This window comes from Anas platyrhynchos, chromosome 4 (genome assembly GCF_047663525.1).
Source record: "Anas platyrhynchos isolate ZD024472 breed Pekin duck chromosome 4, IASCAAS_PekinDuck_T2T, whole genome shotgun sequence".
Taxonomy (NCBI): Eukaryota; Metazoa; Chordata; class Aves; order Anseriformes; family Anatidae; genus Anas; species Anas platyrhynchos.
The window spans coordinates 70,551,338-70,566,147 of NC_092590.1; the positions used below are offsets into that span (position 1 = coordinate 70,551,338).

At 43.3% G+C, this 14,810-nt stretch overlaps 1 protein-coding gene across 1 annotated transcript in view; it reads right to left on the reverse strand.

The window, feature by feature from the left end:
• Positions 1-14,810, reverse strand: part of SH3BP2 (SH3 domain binding protein 2) — a 54,118-nt gene that overhangs the window by 37,399 nt on the left and 1,909 nt on the right. The gene's annotated exons all lie outside the window — the stretch shown is intronic.

Sequence of the window (14,810 nt, forward strand, 5' to 3'; positions counted from 1 at the left end):
CAGCTGACAGCAGGGTGTCCCGCACGGAACTTGGGCCCTGCCTGGAGGATGCCAAAGCTGAGGGGAAAGCTGCTCGTAAAAGGAGCTGCTCGTAAAACATCTGCAAATCACAGGTTTGTTAAGGTCGGAAAAGACCTCCAAGGTCATCTGCTCCAACTGTCCTACCACCAATATCACCCACCAAACCGTGTCCCCAAGCACCAGGCCCAACCTTTCCTTGAACACCCCCAGGGACGGTGACTCCACCACCTCCCTGGACAACCCGTCCCAGTGCCTGACCGCTCTTTCTGACAGAAATGTCTCCTCATTGCCAGCCTGAACCTCCCCTGGTGCAACTTGAGGCCGTTCCCTCTGGTCCTATCGCTACTTGAGAGCTGGCATGTGGTCAGAAAGGTATTTGTAAGCAGTCTAAAAGGTGACTTAAAGGTTGATAAGAAAACGTTCATTTCATTCTCGTGTGTTAAATGTTCATTTAAGACGTGATTTTATTTCATTCACACCTCAGGGCTGTTGCTTTTCCATTTTCCTTTTATTACTTCCCAGATTTCTTTTTCTAGCTGAAAACAAAACAAAAGCAAAAGAAATGTTTTTCTTTTAAAACAAGTAGAAAATTGAAAAATTAAAGTGATACTTAAAAATATAGAGAAGAAAAATACAAAAAAAAAAAATGTTTAGCAATTTAGAATGCATTTTCCATCTTGTAGAAATGATACACCAAGTAGTAGTGCTAGTGTGAGATCAGTATTGTGAGAGGTACAAAGCACACACCTTTAACTCCATTTACTTCTGTAACGAGAACAGATGTGAAAAGGCACTTCATAAAGCAATATTTCTATCTAAAACATTGATCTTGGCATAATTCTTCAGATTTATTTGAATAAAGAGCGGCAGGTCCTTTGCTGATTACCCAGCTAATATTTTAAGTTAGTTTTAAAGCCCTTAACCTTTACAATAGCAGTAAATGGTTTCTGTGGTCAGAGAACACAGTGGTGCGGTATTTCCCATGAGTGCCATTTATTAGCATTTCTCTGTCATTCATAAATTTTTGAAGTATGAGGCAGCAAAAAGAATCAATCATTTTCTGAACACAAAAGGGATGGCGCTTGGTCTGTGAAACAAAGCCCTGTGCTGTAGGTACAGCAGAGACTAGCAAAAGCTGGTTAGGAAATGCGGGTTAGCACTGAGCCTTGACTGACTTAGAGCATAAGTACCGTGCTGTTTACACCTACCACCAGATCTGCAGGAGTCTTTATGTAAAGAAAAACATCACTTCAGAGTACAAGGGAGTAATTGCACTGGCAGAGCCTAAGGAAAATGAAGTGCCTTAAGCTTTCCCACGACATGTGTCTTGGCTGCAGCCAGCACCAGCCTTTTCCCCGGCCTTAGCTTTCCTTTGCAGAAGGACTGACAGCTGTGCACAACCGTGGGCAGGCTGTATAACGTGAATAAGTCCCATGAGAAGACCGTAAGAGGGAAAGCTGCTTGTGTGCAACACTGCCACTAAATTCAGCGTGAATTCTGTGTCAGAACATCCTGACTTGGTTGGTGGAAATTACAGCAATTATTTTCCTGTCTGACTGAATCCAGAACTTTTAGTCTCCAGAGAAGACGGATTAGTGCACTGAAAGCACTGAGCTAAAGCAGGTGCGGGGAACCTTCACTTTGTTGGCTGAGTATGCCCAGTGACTTCATTTTATATGGTACAGCCCATGATTAAAATCAGAGCGTGTTATTACTGGACAGCAGAGCATGTCAACGTGTGGTCTGCCAAAGGTGTTGGAAAGGCATATTTCATCCTTAGCAAGGAAAGTGTTCCGTACCCTGAAGGCTGACAAGCCTTTACACACACTGTGTTACAAGGTAAGAGGCCTTTCTACACCTTTCTTCTCAGCTAAGTTTTCCTCGTGTTCAAGCGAAGCTCTCTGTGTGACCTAAACTGCACGCAGTATTCCAGCTGAGAGGACCACAACACTTGCTTATTCCTCCTGGAAATAGCTTTTAGGATCACAGTTGTGTAGTGTCAGGAAGTGTCATCATTATTTTATGAGCTTGCTCTTTCCGAGTTGTCTCAAAGGGATGAACTCCTTACTTACATCTGAAGCCTTTACCAGCTTACAGCTGTACAATACTGTTGATTTATGGCATTCCGATCATTGAAGCCACCCAGTTAACATTGAAATATAATCCTCTTCTGTAATGAGGCAACACCCCAACTTCATTTTATCAGTAAATACAACATTACTTTCACCTAAAAAAATCATGCTCTTACCAAAGAGGATGGTCAGACTAGTCCGACATGGCCTACATCAGGGAAGAAAAAGTTCCGTTTTATTCCATTTGCCTCTACATCCTTAATTCCGTTTTTCTTCAAATGTGCATATAAAATCAAATTGAAGGGACTATAACTGTGATACTGATTTCACTTCTTAAATACAGCATTTGCATATCCCTCACTATGAAAAACAGCATATGATCTTCAGCTGGACTGGATTCCCAACCTAACAGACTTATCGAAACCATTTGTTTGTGATTTCATCAGCTCGGAATTCTGAGGATGCTGTCCCTCGCTGCATCGCGGCCCTGCTTCCTCTTTTTCTCCTCTTTTGTGTGTGCCTGCAAACCATTGGGCTATTTGTGATGATTGTCTTTGCCTGTATAATTTGGCCTGCCTTTTGGCAATTCTCACTTCCTAAGCTCGATACATAGCTTACTTTTGCTGATCGGTCTTTCGTTCATTTTTTTTTTTGCAGAATCTCTGTTTATACCTGCTTTCTCATTCGTGGTGGCTTTCTACACGCTTTGAGCTCCAGTTGGTGAAGTTTCTTTGAAAGTTTTCTATAAAAGTTCCTTTCCTTGTTTTCCACAAAGTCACATGGGGCACAAGTTGTAAGGAGAGCCCAGTGCAGGCTTGTCTGCACCAAACCGAGCATCATCAAAAATGCAACCTGGGGTGGGAAGGCTGCTGGGTTTTGGTTTTGTTTATTTATAATCCTGTCCATTATTCCATAAAGTGTGTGGTACAATATCCTCAGTCTCAAAGAACAGAAGAAGCACGTATATCAAATTTTAGGTACTCTTGCCTTGCCTTGTGACAAGAACCGTGCCAGATTTAAAGCTGGTACTGTGCTACTGGTGAATTTTCCTACTGTAAGAGTGTGGACTGGATTACCAGTTTAAAGATGCAACACGCCCAATGCTTTAAACATGCTCAGGTGCTTTTCTATCTATTGCTCTACCCCAGAATCACAGCCAGTTTTGATGTTGCTTGCTGCTGTTTCTTAGTTGCCATCCCTTCCTGGGAATGCAGACTGAAATCACGAGTGTCCAGAGACAAGATCCCAAGAGGCCCTAACGGGGGCCTCTCAAGCCAAGTGCAGTACACAGAAATAATAACATTTGCCCTGAGATGCGCGAGGATTCTGATTGTTCTCCCCAAAAGGCATGCGTTAAACTGACAATATATTTAGTGAAAGGAGGGTTCTTGTCTCTGTTAGTTAGAAGTATCAGAGAAACATGACAAATATTTAGATTCCAAAGATAAAGAGATCTAAAAAAGAGCAAATGTTTTCTTTAGCAGTATTCTCTGTTGTGTTTATAGGACTCTTACCAAGCCTTTGGTAAAAATAAAGCCTTTGTGTTGTTTTTTTTTTTCTTTCCTTCCAATGCTGACAAATACTGCTATTAATTTAAGCTACATAATCTATTCCAGGGCCCAACTGTATCCCCACAGAGACAGAGTAATTCGTAATGGATGGAGGAAGTATGCCAGAAAAAGCAGGGCTTTGTGAAGGCCTTTTGCCTGTTTCTGTCATGATTTCCTGCTGAAGCTTCAAGGAAATAAACTCACTAGGACTTCTGCAACATATTTGGCTGACAGCTAGTATGCAACTCCTTGTCTTCAATCTGAGAGTCTTCCTGATGCACGGGATGAGAGGAGAGCGATCTTTCTGGGGTCGTTACTGTTGCTGGCAACACAGATGATTACCTTTCTTTCTTTGCTGATCTGCACGTAAGCAAATTATCTCATTCCTCTCTGCAGAAAGCAGCAGCCTCTTCTGTTTTTTGGTGTGTTTGTGCTGAAGCAGCTCTACTTTGGTTTTGGCATGGGAGATGCAAGGGCGTCCATTTGACTAACGTGTTTTGCAGTTGCACTAAATATCAGAGAAGAAAATGACAAGTGCTTGAAAAACACGGAGTTACAAAAATTCTGAGAAAGAAATCTGTCACGTACCTGGCCTTTGGAGGAAATAATGTTGCTCTGGATAGCAGGATTTTCAGCCTGCATGGTTATACTTATTAAAGGTGGAGGAGAAGACTATTACTGGAACCAGAAAAATGCATTTTCCCCTAACTCGTGTGCTCTCATTTGCAGAAAGTATGTTTTTTTCCCACAAAACCTCATCTGCTAACCCATGTTCTGATAAGACAGGTGAAAAGGGAGTTTTTCCTTACGATCTAAAACATTAATTAGTTTTACACTAAGCACATAAGTAAAAATCACAATAAACACCAAACTTGCAGCGGGAATCTAGATTGCTGCTGTTTTTTCCCCTCTGAAACTGAAGAAACGAAATCTAGCTGTAGCTGCAGGGGCAGAGGATCCCAAATAACACGGCGCTAACCCTCCGACATCCGAGTCGTGATTTGAGTGCACCACGCTGTGATCTCCTCCTACTCTTTCCAGTCTCGCAGAAAACTGCACAGTAACGGAAACCATCAGAGCGATTCCAGTCTGCTGCTAGCAAGTAAAATTATTTTCGTGTTGTCAAAGCGATATAACATACACCGTTGTGAAGTTTCCAGAAGGAAATTACTACTCACATAACCATTGCCTTTTGTTGATGGTTCATACCAAGAAGACTGAAGGGCAAGACATTAAATCCAGCACAGGAATACGGCCTGTCAGAGCTGCTCACCTCCAGACATGCCTTTAAAGGCACGAACACCAGAAAAAACAGTGGCTAAGGGTTTTGATATTACGTAGGAGGGTTTAGATGTGCAGTCATCATTAGGAAAATAGGAAAGCAGTGTCTCTCAACTAATATTAAGGCTAACTTTTTAACTTCAACTAGGGTTGAAGGCTGCAGCAGCCTCAAAACCATTCTAGCATGAGGGATCGTGGAGCTCTTGCCTCTGTCTGCCTGGTGGAGACAGCTGAAGTTGCTGGTGTGGGTGGCAGCATTGCCAGGGAAACCAGGGCAGTTCCCAGCTTCCTTCTGTACCAACGAGACGCTGAGTGTTCCTCACCTTATGCCCTTTCTCAAATCTTTCTTTGTATGTGAGCTGTGTCTCTCCCACAGTTATCTCTAAATCCTCGCTCGACTGCATGAAGACTATTTTCTTAACTGCTGCTTTGAGCTTCTTTCTGGCAAGGCTCCTCACTGTAGGCATTCTTTTGAACTGAACAAAGCTGTAGCAGATTTTTTATCGTTTATCTGTCCTGCAATGGTGCAGAATCTGTTGCATTATCTGTTAAAAAACTGACACTTATCCAAATGAAGAAAATTATCATAGTAATAATAACAAATATTATTATTTAAAAAAAAAAAAAAAAAAACATTAAAAAGCACTAATAAAGTAGGCCAGAATTATTGCTGAAGAGCAACTGGCAATACTATAAAAAACAACAGTAAATGGTTTTCCCAATGCATGCAGAACTGGAAGGATACCAGAGAATCAGCAGAGTCAATATGATTAAAGTACACTCTGAGAAGATGAGAGCATAGCAAAACATTACCAAAAAAAAAAAAAAGTTGAATAAATGTCTTATTTCTCTAAAGGCATTAGGGAAGTTTTCATGTAAGACCCCATCTTTATGGGACAGTTGTGAGAGAACCTGTGACAAACTGAAGGATCAGTAGAAAAGGCTATGATTTAAATGAACAAGATAGCCACTGAAATGGGTCTATTCTGCCAAGAGCTCTACAAGAATATAATTCTACCCTCAAACTTTGGTGTATAACCTCCTGCTTAAAGCCAACATTTCACCTGGAAATGAAAGGTAACAAATGTGATGACAATTATTTTAGTAGTAGAGTCGGGGATCTAGAGGCTGATAGACATGGCATCTGGGCTGGGGTAAGTTAATAAAGAGATATATAAGATAATAAAAGAATTAGGAGAGGCAATTAAAAATGTGGGAAGGGAGAGTCAGCACAGCCCTTAGAAAGAGGAATTATGCTTCACAAGTGAATCTGTTGGAGTTCCCCACAGGAGTCATTAAGCATGTGCAAAGGGAGCTCTGGTTGTGTCCCGCCTGAATTTCTAACACACCTGCGGTGCAGTTACTCATCAAAAACTTTTCAGGAAGCTGAGCACCACTGGCAAAAAATGGTTAAAAGGTAGGAAATGGAAGGCAGGAGTTAAAGAGAGAGCTTTCACAGTGAGGGAAGGCATCTTCCTTCCTTGGGGACTGGCAGAGAACCCAGGCTTTCAATATAGTCATACATGATAGGATAAAAGTACTGCAATGCAAAGCTTCTTGTGAGAAGGGAAGTGATAAATGTGCTATAAATGTGCTGATATCGACTTCTTTGGGGTAGTAAAAATAAAATCTGACTGTGAGGAAGGACTTAATAAGACTGAGCAACAGAGCAAGGTTACACTCCGTGTAAATAACTGTAGAAATCTGCCTAAGTTAATGTACAAATTGGTGGGCCCTGGGCTGATTATGCTGGCTGAAGAATGAGTCTTGGGCTGCCATGGCCCCAAAAAGCTGGTGGTTCAACGTGTAGCAAGAGTCCAACTGCAAACAGGACATCGGCAGTTACCAGCAAGAGAACAAGAGCAATGCAAAGAGTGCTGTGCCACAGTGTAAATCTACATCTGGGAAATTGTGTGCAGCGCACGCTTTCCCACCGCAAAAGGAGCAGAGGCAAGCACCACAGGAGGGGGCATCGTGTGAGTGCATCTCCTTACCCCAGGGCACTGCGGATGCGAGGAGCTCAGACAGGTTGCCAGTGAGCCTGGGCAAGCCGAAAACAGCACTGGGTGTTAACAAGAGATGCCGCTTCTCCCTCCAGGAAGTTTACTACTTTCTAGGTGTTGTAGCAAAAAATACTGGGCTAGATGGACCTTTCATATGACCAGGGCAAACATCTTACATTATCATCACTGCTCTCAAAATACATGTGTGTATATAGCTATATATTTTTCATCAGACCCAATCCATCGCCTCCTCTTCTCAGCAGGAATTTTGCTGGGATTTTCTGGAAGATCTGGATGAAGGTAGTACAAACACTAAAAGCGCCGCAGAGGTAGCAGCTCATTTTATTTTTTGTCACGTTAATACACAGCTCCATGTCTTAAATTAGAAGTATCTGTGCACCAGGCATTGTGACCGAGTTATGACGGAGCAGTGCTATCAGGAAGAAAGCATTCTATATTGAGAGCTACAGAGAAACTCGCCTCAGCCCTCAGAAAGGTGGTGGAGAGGACAGCAGCGTCTCAAAAGGGCACAGACAATGGAAGAAGAGCCGCAAGCTCCTTAGAAACCAAACCTAACAACCAGAGGACCCAAAACAGTCTTGTGATTGTGACTGTCGACATCTGTCCAACAACTGTGCCAAGAATTCAACTAATAAGCAAAAAACACAGCCAGAAGTGAACAAAGGAGCGTTGTCTCCTCGGGGAAGCTGTCTGGTGCTGCGCAGCCTTGCTGTGAGGAGCGCACACTGTGACAGACATAATGCAGATGACTACAAACCCCTGCACCCCTCCTCAGATCCAGGAATGTATTTCTAATGCAGTGTTTTCAAGGCGAGTTTACCCATCAAACTGTAATGAAATTATGCGAGCCTTGAACTGGGAATAAAAAAAAAGGAGCCATGAGTTGGCATTTTCAATGACTCATCAATTGGAGATGATTTTATTAGCCATAAAGGAACATAACACTGTAAAGAGATAAAATTATTTAAGCAGTAAGTGCAGGGCATGCCCCTGAAAGCAAAGACAGGTATGACATGAGACAGATTTATGTAAGGGAGCACAGGAGATGCTGAGTTTTAAGACACAGCTGACGTGAGGACCATGGGTTGTAGAGCATCACAGTATGAAGTCGGAACATAGGAGGAAAACCAACAAGGAGTAACTGCTCATTGAGGCCGACCAGCTCTGTTCTAACATCCCTCTGTGCATCAGCAACATAATGGTAAGTAGAAGGAGCAGTCACAGAACAGAGTTACTTGAACTACTGAAAGTCTGTAGGAAAAGTTTTAGAAAACATTCAGGCTACTGAACCTTGGGTAAATCAAGGTAACACAGCACAGGGCAGAATAAAATTTCCCCTGCCTGCAAGGTTTATTCCTACCAAAAATCTGAAGGGTTTGAGCTGTCCTCATCACAAACTGATTTGCAGACAATCAGTGCTCATTTTGTTTCCCCACAGATGTATTTTATCACTAGTGTTTCTGTTCTCGGTGCAACGATAAGGGAGCTTGCTTGTTTTTCCAAGCCCTATATTTTTCCAGATAAAGCCAACCACATATTTTCAGTATGAGGCAAATTTTCCTTCATCTTCCTTTACATCACCGAGTGTTATGAAGCTCATTTTCTCATTGTTTGTAAAGCAATTTGAGGGCTTCTCACAAAAGATATGATATAGCCAAGTAATTATTCACTAATGTTTGCCTTCTTCACCCAAAGCTAAATCTTCTCTGTGCATCAGGGCAGTTGCCTGGTGACATAATGAACCACTGAGAAAAAGGAGGCATTTCTCCCCAGTTTTTGTTCATATAAAACTCAGTGATGCTGGAAAACATTTCCAGTGGCTTTTCCTCCAGGAAAGTGGAGAAAATGTTGCCTTGATCAGCACTGATCTGCCTGCAGACGTAGGAGACACTCTCTGTCTCTGATGGGAACAGAACGGTGCCTGAAAAAATCATTGTGATATCTTCTTCTATTGCTGAATGTCACTTTACATCAGGAATAAAGGAGAGCAAAGATGAGGCGGCAGAGGCTGTCATTTTTATTACAAAAGCGACTCACAGAGCATTACAGCTTCTTGCTCACATAACAATCATGTGCCTCTGTCACTTCAGGCCATGGGTGTACATGGCCAGGTATGCTGATACTCTCCCCTCCCTGTCCTCGTTGCTCTTCATAAATTACTTGAAGAAACTGCAGGTCTTGGTGGTATGAAGGATGGAAAACTGCTGGTAAATTCTGCTTCTACAGAGCGTCTGAGCCTCTGACATACCCACATGGCTTAAAAGTAAACCACACAAATTATTCCCTACCGCAGCTACATTCTGATGTGCAATTTGGAGATGTTAGCTTTTGAGCCAAGCAAAGCACAACGTTAGCCTCAGAAACACCAATCACATTCATCTACACAAGTCCCTTATCAGACACAGTGGGCGAGATTCGGCTCCAGATTGAGGCACCAAGATTTACATGTGTAATATTCCTGTCTACATGTGAGCTAGCTGGGTAATTTACTGTTGCAGCCAGTGGAGTTCCAGGGCTTGATTATAGTTTTTACGTTGCCCACATGGAAATGGCTAACGTCACCTGAGATGCCCTGCAGTACCCGTGACATCTGCAGCAGGACACGGGGCCTGCACCCCCGGAGCAGCAGCCAGGGCCAGGTGACAAACCCAAGGCATTCAGCCAGCCCCGACGGGCCCCTGTTGAAGCCAGGTGTCTCAGCTCTGTTCCGTCTTTCCAAGGAGCTACTCAGCTCGTCCAAATCACCCACCCGAGCTTGATCAAATGACTCGAGTGCATTCACTCCGATTCCCACTGGTATGAAGGAAGCTCTGCTTGCAAATAAGGTACTTCCACTTAGCCACCTAAATGAAGGTGTATGAACCTGACTCCCACTCAATGGGCTTAGTTCAGTCACCTAAACATTTGCATTTTGTGCCTTTTGAGATGCCTTAAGCGATCCTGGAGTTTCACACGGAGCTGCCAGGTATGACCTAGGCACTACGAGGCACACAGACATGGCGCGACAGCACAGAGCAGCTCAAACAGCACTCGGCATCTACGTTTAGGCACCCAGAAGAAGTTTCACGTCTGCATGTTCTCTCTTCTTCCCCCCTGCTATGATTCCATATAGTTGGTGCAGAACAACCACACCAAGCTCAGGATCTGCTACTGCACTGAAGATAGGATGTGCTAGCCATTTCCTCACGTTGGTGGTTTGCTGGTTTTGTTGTTGTATTTTTTTGTTTTACTTTCTGTGGCCTGCAAAAAAGGCCCCTCCTCTGCATCCTCCACTGTCACAGTGGTCAGTGAGACTGAGATGAAGGTCACGTTCTCAGGGTTGGGCAGGTTCATGCAAAGCCAGACCCTGACCGCAAGGCTTTCTTAAACATAAAAAGCCAGGTGGCCTCCTTGTTGCAGCCATCTTCAGTTTGTCATGGGATTGTCTGCAGGATCAGCACAGGTTGCATCCTTCCAACAAACAGGTAGAGCCCTACATGCACTGACTTCCAAATCTGACCCCAAGTTATTAAATTTGTCCCAGAAAAGAGCCCAGGTGCAAACTAAGACATTATGCTGTTCAGATGATTAGAAATGGGCTGATGCAAAACGTGGTGCCAACCTCAACTTCGTAACATACACTGAGAAAAAAGTCTGAAGTAGTATAGCAAGACCTTATGGACATTTGCTGTCAGGTGAGCCAGGAGGTTTACTTCCTGGGAAGGAGAACAGCAGGAGAAAATGAGATTTAGGAGAGGGGATATAGTTCTTTCTGCTTATCTATGCCATAGGGTACACCACACAGCAGTTATGGCTGGTAACAGCACTGCACCTGACTCATAAGCCATGCTGTCCTTTTTGCACGAAGAGCCCAACAGAAATAATAAGTTATACACAACAAACCAGAATTAGGAATGAGAAGGAATTACATGGTAAGGACATGTTTGTAATATGTGAGGACAAAATGTTGCTTTGTTTTTAAATGCCTCCATTTGGAAATCTGCGCTTGAAATCTCACACAGCCTGCTGGATTGACCCTGCTGTTGAGCAGAGGGATTGAACAAGATGAACTCCTGAGGTCCCTCCCAACCTCAACTATTCTATGATTCTGTGAAACCACAGGAATTTCTAACATACACTGATAACCATTTTTCAGATTTGTCAAGGAATCAGGAATCCACTGCAGAAAAACAAAGGGCAGTCCAAATATACACAGAGATAAGCATGTATATGCAAAAATACATGTTTCCAAAATCAAGAGAAAGGAATATTTTGGCTACAAGCTTATTCTTAGGCAATGGTGAAGAGAATGTAGCGATCAGAACTGAAAACAAAACAAAAAAGAAAGAAGCTGTAAATAACGGGTAACTAGGTAACAGCCAACAAAACTAGGAAGTTGTAAAGCATAGAAAAGTGTTAAGAGACTAAAATTATGAAGAAGGGTAAAATTAGCAAAAAGATTTTATACATGCATGAGGCATAGAATAAAACCTAGCTACAGTAGAAGGCCCATTAGTCAAAGGAAATGATAGCACTGTTAATAATGCTTCAGAAAATGCAGAAGTACTTCAGGGTTTTAGTTTATATTTGGAGGAAGGGATATGATGTACCCGCATCACATGGAGATGATGAATTAGCAAATGTCAAGTTAGCAAACAAGTCAGATGGTAAAATGCATCTGCTTGGATAAATCCTGCAACATGAACCCGCCTACATTATTGGATCCAGGAGTTGTAAAAGAGCAGGTTGTGGAGTACCTCTGGCCTATTTACATTTCTGGATATATTTTGGCATTAAGAATATCAAATGCAGCTAGAAGGAAATTCCAACAAAACTGGAAGAGTGTGACTGCTGTGCCAAAATTAAGAATGAGCAAACATATGGGGCGAGGGGAAAATCAGTGCAAGAGAGGATTTGTTTGTTTGTTGATCTCAGGCAAAACTGCAGAAAAACAAATACAGAACTCGATGGAAGCACTGGTGTATGTTCAGCGTCCACCAGTGTGATTTGTGGGAAAAAACTAACACAAAGCCACAAAAAGTGGTTGTCTTCAGCAAACCAGATTTCTCTTCGAAATGTAAAGTTTAGGAGACAAAAGCAATTGATACATTAAGAAAAAAATTTTGTGAGATGGTTGAATAAGTGCACCATGACATCATGGTACAAATGTGGCACTATAAAATAAATACAAGTGAGCCAGTGCATGGCTTCAGAACCAGCTGAAAGGTTTCAAGATGTCCTCTGTGGGTTCATCACCAAGTGGTGTGTTCCTAGCAGGGTTTTATTCTGGACTAACACTCCTGAGTATTTCCATGACTGATAAGGAAACAAAGAGAAAATAGCCATGGGTAAAATTTGCAGATGACCCAAAGATGGAGTCCTAAATAAAGATGAACCCAAGAGATTTATCTTAGCTGTGTGGAGTACTGACATACACACAGCGTGGAACAGACTGTCTAGGAAAGCAAGATGTCCTGTTGATATTAGGTTAAGCCTGGTTGCTGTTCTGGTAAGCATGCCTCAGGCAAATACAAGACATGCTTCACTCCTCATAGCACCAATTATCCCGTACACAAACACAACTTATTGCTAACCCACCTTTCTGAATGAGCCTTGATATTTACATGAACATTTGCACAGAATTACAGCTCTGATTGGAAACTCAGAGCAACTCCCCTACAACTTGTTTTCTTATCTGCCATCTGATATTTGTTATGCCCTGTGCAGCACCTGAAGCCCCGAGCAATTTCTCTGAGAGTACACTTGGCTAAATCTCATTTCATTATCACCTCTTGGGCAATTTGCTATGAATTCCTAGAGATTTCTCTGAGCCAGGATGAGCCTTGACACCAGCACGTCCTTCATACCACCATATCTGACTCTGACACTTGTCTGCTAGTCAGAGTCGTACGGTATCCTCACTTCTGGTGAGGACACGGCACCTTTGGCTAATAAACAGCCAAAAGGACACATCCCATATTTCCTTCAAAAGCATTATTTCTGCCCGGAAGGCAGATGGATATCTCCACCTCTACTCCTTTAGCCTTTGGGTTCACCAACACTCACTATGGTTTTTCACAGAGAATTCAGCACAGTTGGGTGTAAGAAGTTATTTTCCCTGGACTGTTCTATGCATTTTCACCCCAGTGCTGTTCCTAAACTGTATTTTACGTTTTTAAAGGACAGCTAGAAGCCAAAGGAAGAATTATTCATGACTAGATATCCTTGTTCAACCCATACATAGCTGATCGTAGCTTTGATGAACAGCTCTTCATTTTCTTCCCTCTGTGTTTTATATCCATGTGAAGATAACCCACTTGGAAGTATCTTTCTTTTAGCCTACCTTTTAGTCTGCTTTGTACCCTGCCCTGTTTATCTCCTCATGGGAATGTTTGTCAACACGGACAGCTATACCGGAAATAATGCATAGAACACTTTTATGCTGGTGTTGCAAAATCTAAGATATCTCACAGGAGCATTAAGGAATTTTCACATAATAAACCATTTTAAAAAAACATGTCACCCAGATTATCTAAGGTAGGAAGTACAAACTCTACCAGTAAGTACTATGGGGAAAGCTGTGCCTTTTTCTCTTATAGATCCTATATGAAAGGTCTCCGGCACATTTAAAGTTATGAATTAACAATGGCATATGCAAGCAGTACGGTTCTCACAAGGCCATTTGCTTTGCAGCATTAAGGATATATTTACACAGCATGATGCTTTACTGGGTAGAAATATCAGAGCTGGCTCTGGACGGACTGGCTCAGGAAGCAGAAGCAGAGTGGCTGCTTAAGTATTGCTTTTCATCTTGGCTAATTAGTCCAGCTAATAGGCTAAATAAGCTGGCACAGAGCTCCACAACTCTCCTCATGCTACTTTATTACTTCAGCTTTCTCATGAGAGCTAGCGCTGATGTTGCTGCTCGATCTGTTGTGCCCTAAGGGCACACATTCACCACTGAAGAAGGTGCTGTGTGTGTGCAGGGCAGCACAGGGGCTCAGGCTCCTGCTCCCAGAGGATGGCACGCTGCACACTCAGTGCCACAGCATGCCTTGTGTGGGGAATCCCATGGGCAGAAACCGCAGTCATACACGCAGTCAACCCCGTATCCCTTCATAGAATCATAGAATGGTTTGGGTTGGAAGGGACCTTCCCGAGTTAAAGGACCATCCTGCTCCAACACCCTGCCATGGACAGGGAAGCCACCCACAAGATCAGATTGCCCAAGGCCTCGTCCAACCTGACCTGGAGCACCTCGAGGGCTGGGGCATCCACAGCTTCCCTGGGCCACAGAAGGGTTGAGCCCTTCTCATGAGCAGCTGTGCAACGGGGGCTGTCATCCCAGGCACAGAGAAAGATTTGAATGTTGGTTTCCCACAGTGTCTCTGCAAACACCAGCACCGCCAGTACTGGAAAAGAAGATACTGGACAGAAAGCTTGTAGATGTCTGGTTTCCAAGCAGGCCACTGCATTGATATCCTCCGTGGAAGAAGTTGTGTCCCAGTAATCCTGAGTGTGGTGCCAGGATGTGTGTCTATCAGCTAATGTGAGCATTTCCTGCACTCCCAGACTTGTGAACTTGTTCCTTGCCTCCTGCTGACCGTGAAAGGGGAAAAGGTTCTCCCTGCAGTCTGGCATTTGGAGATCCTCTGTGTCAGACTGACCTTAGCAAATCCCTCCTGAGATTTCCAAACCCACAGTATTGCACAGAGCGTCCCTCAAAGCTGGGGATCTGCTTCACAGGGACACCTGGGGCTCAGGTGGGGTTCCTCCTCACGTTGCCACATGCCAGAGAGCTTCCTCACTGCCATTAGCCACGGGGAGATGCTGCTTGTGCTGGCTGCCCCAGCACCAATTCTCAGACTGGCCCATGCAGTTCC